Source organism: Orycteropus afer, unplaced genomic scaffold, assembly GCF_000298275.1.
Source record: "Orycteropus afer afer isolate SDZICR_OR568_19922 unplaced genomic scaffold, OryAfe1.0 scaffold00002, whole genome shotgun sequence".
Lineage (NCBI taxonomy): Eukaryota > Metazoa > Chordata > Mammalia > Tubulidentata > Orycteropodidae > Orycteropus > Orycteropus afer.
The window spans coordinates 22915416-22925478 of NW_006921589.1; positions in this window are offsets into that span (position 1 = coordinate 22915416).

Here is a 10063-nt window from a genome sequence, read left to right on the forward strand (position 1 = left end):
TATATATATATACATATATATACATATATATATGCATATATATACACACACACACACATATACACTAATATTTTCTCCCAATCTATGACTTTATTTTTAATATTTTTTAATACTGTCTATTGATGAGTACTGGGCAAATCTGCTGCAAAAAAACTTCATTAAAGTGTTGAAGAGCAAAGATACTACTTTGAAGACTAAAGTGGACCTAACCCAAGTCTTGGTATTTTCCATCACCTCACATGCATGTGAAAGCTGTGTAATGAATAAGGAAGAACAAAAAAGAATTAACACTTTTCAATTGTGGTGTCAGCAAAGAATACTGAAAATACCATGGACTGCTGGAAGAATGAGTAAATCTGTCCTTGAAGAAATGTAGCCAGAATGCTCCTTGAAAGCAAGAATAGCCAGACTTCTTGTCACCTACTTTGGTCATGTTGTCAGAAGAGCCCGTTCCCTAGAGAAGGATACCATGCTAGGTAAAGTGAAAGGTCAGCAAAAAATGGGGAAGACCCTCAATGAGTTGGATTGAAACAGTGGCTGCAACGATGGGCTCCAGTATAGCAAGGATTGTGAGGATGGCAAAGGACCAAGCAGCATTTCATTCTGCTGTACATGGGGTCACCGTGAGTCAGAGCTGACTCTGTGGCACCTGGCAACAACAACAATATTGATGAGCGGAAGGATTTACTTCTTTTGCTGAAATCGAACTTAACAGGTTTTTATGATTATTGGTTTGGGAGTCTTGCCTGAGAAAATTTTGTCTAGCTTCTTCTTTTGATGACATTCTTCATGGTTTTTCCTCTATCAATCTATCTACACACACACATATATATGTAAACTTTGTTAATGCCTAAGCTATATTAATATAGACATCCAATTAAATGGACAATGTGATCAATTTTAACAAATAAAATACACTTAAGTAACTGGTGTAATCAGGCATGTTGTTGTTGTTGTTGTTGTTATGTACTGATGAGTCAGACCCGACTCATAGTGACCCCTCCTTGGGTTTCCAAGGTGGTATCACTGCAGAAGTAGATTGCCCAACCTTCCTTCCGAGGAGTGGCTGGTGGGTTTGAATCTCCAGCCTTCTGGTTAGCAGTCAAGCGCCTTAGGCACTACGCATAAAAAGTCAAATAACCTTCTTCTTTTTAAAAGTCTTTTAGCTTTTCTATTCCTTTACATTCCCATAAAAATATTAGTGTCAACTGGTCAATTTCTATAAAAATAATGCTAGTATGTCATAGGAATTGCATTGAAGCTATAGCCTAACTTTGACAGAATTGTCATCTTAACAATATTGAGTGTTCAATTAATGAACATGGTGTATGTCACTATTTATTAGATTTTCTTGAATTTTTATGTTTTGTTACTTTCAGTGTAAACATTTTGCATACATATTGTTAAATTTATCCTTAAATATTTTTGATACTAATGTTAATGGTATTTTTTAAATTTTAATTTCCAAGAATTCATTGCTAAGCAGCCATCTGGATGCAACAATGGGTCTCTCCTTGTCCAGAGCAAAGAAGAATGAAAAAAACCAAAGATTCATGGAAACAATTAGTCCTAGCAACTGGTACACCATGCAATCTGCAACCTATATGACTATGAGACCAGAAGAACTAGATGGTGCCCAGCTACTACTGTCAACATTCAGGGGGGGATCTATGTAGGAGATCCTAGATAGAGAGGGAGAACAATGTTCTCATTGGGGGGGAAGGGAAGGGGACCAGGTTTGCTGGTCTGATAACACCTAGTGGAACCCCTGGGACTATAGCCCCTAGCTGCCCTTCAGGTCTGGAATTGAACCCATACCTGTGGCTTCCAGCCAAACGAAAGGCAGGCATATTGTTGAACATTTACCTGAGGTAGACACATTCTTTGGAGAGATCAATCCACACTCATTGGAGAGATCAATCATGGGAGAAAGAAGGGCTGTTTATGCACAGGGAGACAGCTCAGGGGGCAGGAATGCATGGAGGGATGGACACAGGGAAGAGGTAACTTATGGGGAGGAAGTGGGAGGGGAGCTGTTGCATTGGGGTAAATTGTGGTCAATGTCATGGGACAAAGTGTATGTGAACTGTTGTATGGAAAGTGAATTTGCTCTGAAAATTTTCACCCAAATCACAATTAAAAAAAAAAAAAAAAAGAATTCATTGTTAGTATATAGAAATACAGTTAATCTTTGCACATTAACCTTCTGTCCTATGTATTTTCTAAATTAGAGTTTCTTTCTTTCTTTTTTTTTTTTTTAAAGAATCTGCTTTGTACATTCTACAAGATTGTCTATGTACATAGTGATATCTGCTGGTTAAAAAGTCTATTCTCGAAAGCTGTAAATCAATGTTATTCTGCTTGGCATCAGAGTTCAGTTGTAAGTGTTTTTTGCAAATTCTTGGTGGCAACAATTTATCAGATAGTATATGATTTCCAAATATTTTCACCAAGTCTATCATTTTTGTTTTCCCTTTCTTGATACTACTCATTGAAGCAAAAAAGCTTTTAATTTTGATGAAATTTACCTCATTTTTTCTTTGGTTATCTGTAGTTTTGTTGTCATAACTTTGAAACCAAAATAGCCCTGATGGTGCAAGGTTAACCTCTCAGCTGCTAAGCTAAAGTTTGGCGATTGGAACCCACCCAGCAGTTCCATAGGAGAAAAGACCTACTGATCTGCTCCCAGAAAGATCAAAACCCAAAACCAAACTCTCTGCCGTCAAGTTGGATCTGACTCAGAGTGTCCCCTCCCTGGGTTTCCGAGGCAGTATCTCGACAGAAGTAGATTGAACAACCTTCCTTCCAAGGAGTAACTGGTGGGTTTGAACCCAGCCTTCTGGTTAGCAGTCACATGTCTTAGGCACTATGCCACCAGAGCTTACAGTGTAGAAAATCCTATGGGTACAGCCAAAATGCTCCTTAGAAGCAAGCCTGGAGAGACTCCATCTTAGGTACGTTGGACATGTTACCAAGACCAGTCATTGAGGAAGGACATCATGCTTGGTAGAGGATCAGTGAAGAAAGGAAGACCCTACATGAGATGAAATAACTCATTTTTGCCAGTTCTATCATCTCTGATCCACCACTTGCCTGTCAGTTTGTCATACTGTGGTGGCTAGCCTGTTGCTATAAGGCTGGAGGCTATGCCACCAGTATTTTGAATAGCAGCAGGGTCATCCATGGTAGACAGTTTTCAGTGGTGCTTCCAGACTGCAACAGACTGGGAAGGACAGGGCAATCCACTCCTGAAAAAAATTGGACACTGAAAACCTTATAAATAGCAGTGAAACACTGTCTGGTATATTACTGGAAAACTTTATGAAGAGCCATGAAACACTGCCTGATATAGTGCCAGAAGATGAGCCCTACAGGTTGGAAGGCACTCAAAGTACAACTGGGGAAGAGCTGCCTCCTCAAGGTAGAGTCAACCTTAATGGCATGGATAGAGTCACACTTTCTGGACCCTCATTTCCAATGGGGCGCAACTCAAAATGGGAAGAAACAGCTACAAACATCCATTAATAATCAGAATGTGGAATGAATGAAGTATGAATCAAGAAAAATTGAAAGTTGTCAAAAAGAAAATAGAACACATAATGATCTATATCGTAGGCATTAGTGAGCTGAAATGGACTAGTATTGGCTATTTTGAATAAGACAATCATATGATATACTATGCTGACAATGAAAAATTGAAGAAGAATGGCATGGCATTCATCAACACAAAGAATGTTTCAAGATCTATCCTGATGTACAGTGCTCTCAGTGATATAATATTCATACACCTACAAGGAAGACCAATTATTACAACAATTTAAATTTACCTACCAATCATCAAAGCAAAAGATTAAGATATTGAAGATTTGGTTTTTTACCAACTCTGCAGTCTGAAATTAACCAAATATATAATCAAGATGTATTGATTATTACTGGTGATTGGAATGTGAAAGTTGGAAACAAAAAAGAAGCATCAGAAATTGAAAAATTGGCCCTGGTGATAGAAATGATGCCAGAGATCACATAATAGACTCTTGCAAGACCAATGACTTATTCATGGCAAATCCTTTTTTTCAACAACATAAGCAGCAGCTATACACATGGACCTCACCAGATGGAATACACAGAAATCAAACCAACTACATCTATAGAAAGAGGAGATGAAGAGGCTCAGCATCATCAGTCAGAACAAGGCCAGAAGCTGGCTGTGGAATAGACCATAAGCTGCTCATACGAAAGTTCAAGTTGTAGCTGAAGAAAACTAAAACAAGCTCACAGGAGCTAAAGTATGACCTTGAGTATATCCCACCTGAATTTATGACTGAAATCCAGACAAGTTGTGGGATGACATCAAGAACATTATACACGAGAAAAAAAAGCAAAAGGTCATTAAAAAAAAACAGGAAAGGAAGAAAAGTCCAAAATGGATTTTAGAAGAGGCTCTGAAAATTGCTCTTGAATGGAAAGTAGTTAAAACAAAAGCAAGAAATGTTGGAATAAAAGAGCTGAACATAAGATTTCAAAAGGTGGCTCAAGAAGACAAAGTAAAGTATTATAATAAAATGTGCAAATACCTGAAATTAGAAAACTAAAAGGGAAGAACATGCTTGGCCATTCTCAAGCTGAAAGAACTGAAGAAAAAAATCCAAACCTTGAATTGCAATATTGAAGGATTCTATAGGCAAAATATTGAATGATGTAGGAAGCATCAAAGGAATTTGCAAGGAATACACAGAGTCACTGTAAATAATAATAATAATAATAATAATTGGTCAGCATTCAATCATTTGAGGAGGTAGCATATGATCAAGAACTAATGGTATTGAAGGAAGAAATCCAAACAGCACTAAAGAAATTGACAAAGAGCAAAGATCCAGCAATTGATGGAATACCCACTGACATGTTTCAAAGAACTGATGCAGTACTGGATGTGCTTACTCATTTATGCCAGGAAATGTGGAAGACCAAATTTGGCTACCTGACCAACCAACCAGAAAAGATCTGTATTTGTGCCCATACCAAAGAAAGGTGATCCAACAGAATGTGGAAATTATCAAACAATACCATTAATATTACACACAAGTAAAATTTTGCTGATGATAATTCAAAAATTTGCAGCAATATATTGACAGAGAAGTTACAGAAATGCAAGCTGGATTCAGAAGATGATGTGGGACAAGGGATATCATTGCTGATGCCAAATCGGTCTTAGCTAAAAGTAAAGAACACCAGAAAGATGTTTACCTGTGTTTTATTGACCATGCAAAGACATATGACTGTGTGGATCATAACAAATTATGAACAACATTGCAAAGAATGGAAATTCCAGAACACTTAATTGTACTCATGAGAAACCTATACATAGATCAAGAAACTATCATTGAAATCAGACAAGGAAATACTGAATGGTTTAAAATCAGCAAGGGCATGCCACATGGTTGTATCCTTTTAACATACTTATTCAGTCTATGCTGAGCAAGTAATCTGAGAAACTGAACTATATGAAGAACATGGTATCAGGATTGGAGGAAAACTCAACAACCTGTGATATGTAGATGACACAACCTTGCTTGCAGAAAGTGAAGAAGACTTGAAGCACTTACTGATGAATATCAAAGATTACAGCCTTCAAGATGGATTACACCTCAACATAAAGAAAACAAAAATCCTCACAACTGACTCAATAAGCAACATTGTGATAAATAGAGAAAAGAATGAACTTGTCAGGAATTTCACTTTACTTGAACCCACAATCATCACCTATGGAAACAGCAGTCAAGAAGCCAGACTTCGTATCGCACTGGGCAAATCTGATGCAAAAGACCTCTTTAAGTGTTAGAGAGCAAAGATGTTGCTTTGAAGACTAAGGTGCACCTGACCCAAGTCATGGTAATTTCAGTAGCTTCATATGCATGTGAAAGCTGGACAATGAATAAGGAAGACCAAAGAAGAATTGGTCCTTTTGAATTGTGGTGTTGGTGAAGAATACTGAAAATACCAAGGGCTGACAGAAGAATAGTCCTAGAGGAAGTGCAGCCAGACTCCTTAGAAGCAAGAATGATCGATCATACTTCGTGTCATCTGCCTTCGTTGTGTTGTCAGAAGGGACCGTTCCCTGGAGAAGGGTATCATGCTTGGTAAGATGGAGGGCCAGAGGAAAAGGGGAAGGCCCTCAACGAGATGAACTGACACAATGTCTGCAAAGATGGGCTCAAGCATAGCAGGGATTGTGGTGTGGTGCAGGATCGGGCCATGTTTCATTTTGTTGTACATAGAGTTGTTATGAGTCGGAATTGACTCAGTGACCCCTAACAACAACAATTGCCTCTGATGATTCTGTTTCAGGAGCTCTGGTAGCCTAGTGCCTAAGGCATTTGATTGCTAACCAGAAGGCTCATGGTTCAAACCCAACAGCCACTCCTGGGAAGGAAGGTTGGGCAATCTACTTCCGTAGCGATTCTGCCTCGGAAACCCTAGGAGAAGTCACTATGAGTTGGATCCGACTCCAAGGCAGTGAATTAATTCTGTTTCATTTTCTTTTCACTGATGTTTTTTTTGCTTGTGGGTAATGTTTTCTTGCTTCCTGGCCTTTGTAGCAATTCATGACTGCATGTCAGACATTTATTTCAAATATTAGCATTTGTATCAAATTTCCCTCTAAATACCACCTTGTATCCCACAAATTTTGATATATATATCTTTTAATATTTCAGTTCAAAATGTTTTCTGATTTCCTTTGTGCTTTAGAATTGTGTTGTTTAAATTCAACACATTATTTTGTTTAATATCCTAGATATCTTATTTTTATTTATTTCTATTTTATTTCCTTCATAATGAGAGGGGAGGAAAGATTGGTATCTTCAGCCTGGTTGAAACCCACACAAATTCATGAAGACATTTTCACATGTTATTTTCCAGAATGTTTTTTGATTTGGTTCTTACATTTAGTTAGATGCAAATCATGAAGGTGTTATTGTATCTGTTGAGTTTAAGAACAGTGCCCTAAATGTAATCCAATTATCAGGAAATAGCTTCTGCTCACATCCCAATTACTCTTGACAATCCCGGAGCCAGTAATAGGACCCTGAACCTCAGCTGCATAACAATCTAACATCTTCTCACCTGCACTTGCCAGCAGCATTAACCAAAAGAGCCTTCCTTCTTTCAAATCACATGGAAGAGCTAACGTCATTTCCAGAACCTTCTGTACAAGTGAAATGGGTATATGTGTGGTTTGCTTGTCTGTTTCTTACAGTATGCAATGGCAGGATGAATTTGGAATGGATGCTAAGTGCTAATTTACCATATCAGAATTGATTAAATTATAATGTTCTCTCCAAATATGAGTCATTATGATTTAGTTCTTTTCAATGCCATACACAACTCAGCACTTCAAATGAAACCATTTAATAATGAGACATTTCTGTAGAGAATTAATGTGCCTTCTTCTGTACAAAATAGCTCTTGCCTATTCTATCTGAATGATACCTTCTCACTGACCAAGGATTATTTTTACTGCACTTCCAACTTTTCAGAGTAGTGTGCTAGTCAACATGAGATGTGGATAGTTAATGGGGTGACAATGCTCTGAAGACTGTGTAAGTTGAATATTACAACACAGAAGTCCATAAACTCTGGCAGTCCAGGGAAACAGCACTGCCCCTCTATGTGTTCTCAGGTACTTTTAAGTATCATAAAACGGATCAGCAGCATCAAGTATCTAGGCAGGATATGGAGCTGCGTAGATAGTAGTGAGCACTAGAAAACCAAAATACAAACCCACTGCCATCAAGTTGATTCAGACTCATAGAAGAAGAGCCAGGCATCTGAGTTGATTGTACTGGAAAAGGCATAGAGCTGAACTGCTGCTGACACAGAAGCCAGTTTGCCCCAAGGCCAGTGGGCGATAATTCAGAGGTTTTGTATTTTTCCATCAACAAACAATAGTATTTTTTTGTGCTGCATTTAAACAGCCCAGAGTTATAGTGATTGCAACAGAGCAGGCTCAAACCTTGAACATTATTTCTGAAATTTCAGCCCACCTCCAGTTCTGCAGAAAAAAGACTCAAGCAATTGAGCTGGACTGCAGCAACTACCTACTCATTTTCTTTAAACATTGGTTATACTTGGAAGTAAAATAGATGATCAATATGAATACAATTTTGCTAACATGCTGTAGATCATTTGCATTTTCTTCCTGATGTCTTAGATTCTCATCCTTGTAAACTTATCTGCCCACCCCCAAACACACTTTCCAGTCCAAAACACATTTAAATTATGACTTCATACTCAAAGTAGTCAGTACAATTAAGAAAAATATTTCCGGTTTGAGGGCCATTTTTCAAAAATCATAATACTTGACAAGGTCAGAAGACAAGGTCTTCTAATATCCAGAGGCCAATTATTTTTGCCATGAATGTTGTGGTACTCTGAGTGAGTCTTTGTTCATTAATTATCAGAATTGAGGCATGCAGAAATAAATGTAGTTTGACATAAATAGAAGGGCACCAGAAGGCCCTACCAGTTCACTACCATGTTGTAAAATTACTAGGGAAAAGAGGAGGATAATTAAGGCATTATGCACTGCCCTAAAATAAAATGTACATATAAAATCATATTATTTTTCAAATTAAAACAGTAAAGTATATTGCAACATTAGTTCCTTGAATACTAAATCAAAATATTTGTACATCATCTGTTTTTATTTAGCCCTTTTCATGTGAAGAATTCATAGGCTTGCTAGGTTAAAAACTTACAGAATTACTTTTCTTATTTTAAATATGTTGTTGTTGTTAAGTGCCATTAAGTCATTCCTAACTCATAGCGACCCTATGTACAACAGAACAAAACCCTACCCTGGTCATGTGCCATTCTCACAACTGTTGCTATGTTTGTGCCCACTGTTGAAGCCATCTCATTGTATCAATTCATCCTGTTAAGAGTTTTCTTCTTTTTTGCTGATTCTGTACTTTACCAAGTATGATGCTCTTCTCCAGGGACTGGTCCATCCAGTAACCTGTCCAAAGTACGTTGAATGAAGTCTCCCCACCTAACTTCTAAGGATCATTCTGGCTGCACCTATCCCAAAACAGATTTGTTTATTCTTCTTGTAGTCTATGACAATTCAATATTTTTCACCAACACCATAGTTCAAAGAGATCAATTCTTCCATCTTCCTTATTCATTGTACAGTTTTTGAATGCATATGAGGTGATGAAAATATTATGGTTTATGTCAGGTGTACCTCAGTCATAAATTGCCCAACCTTCCTTCTAAGGAGTGGCTGGTGAGTTTGAACTGCCAGCCTTCTGGTTAGCAAATGCCTTAGATACTTACGCCACCAGAGCTCCCTCAGTCTTTAAAGTGACATCTTTTATCTTTAAGACTTTAAAGAGGTCTTTTGCAGCATATTTGCCCAGTGCAATACATCATTTAATCTCCTGACTGCTGTTTCCATGGGCATTGATTGAGACCCAAGTAAAATTAAATCTTTGCCAACTCCAGTCTTTCCTCCATTTATCATGATATTGCTTATTGGTCTAGTTGTGAGGACTTTAGTTTTCCTTATGTTGAGGCCTAAGCCATACTGAAGGCTGTAGTCACTGATCTTCATTAATAAGTGCTTCTAGCTCTCTTTGCTTTCAGCAACCAAGGTTATGTCATCTGCATATCACAGGTTGTGAATGAGTCTTCCTCCAATCCCTAGGCTGCATTCTTCTTTATATAGGTCCAGTTTATTAGACTGTTTGCTTAACACAAAGATTGAATAAGTATGGTGAAAGGATACAACCCTGACACACGCCTTGCCTGATTTTAAACTGCACAATATTCCTTTGTTCTGTTCAAATGACTGACTCTTAGTCTAGGTATGAGTTCCTCATGAACACAGTTAAATGTTCTGGAATTCCCATTCTTCACAATGTTATCAATAATCTGTTGATGATCCACACAGTCAAATGTCTTTGTATAGTCAAGAATAAACAGGTAAACATCTTTCTGGTATTATTTCTTTTCAGCCAAGATACATCTGACAACAGCAATGATAATTCCTAGATCCACATCC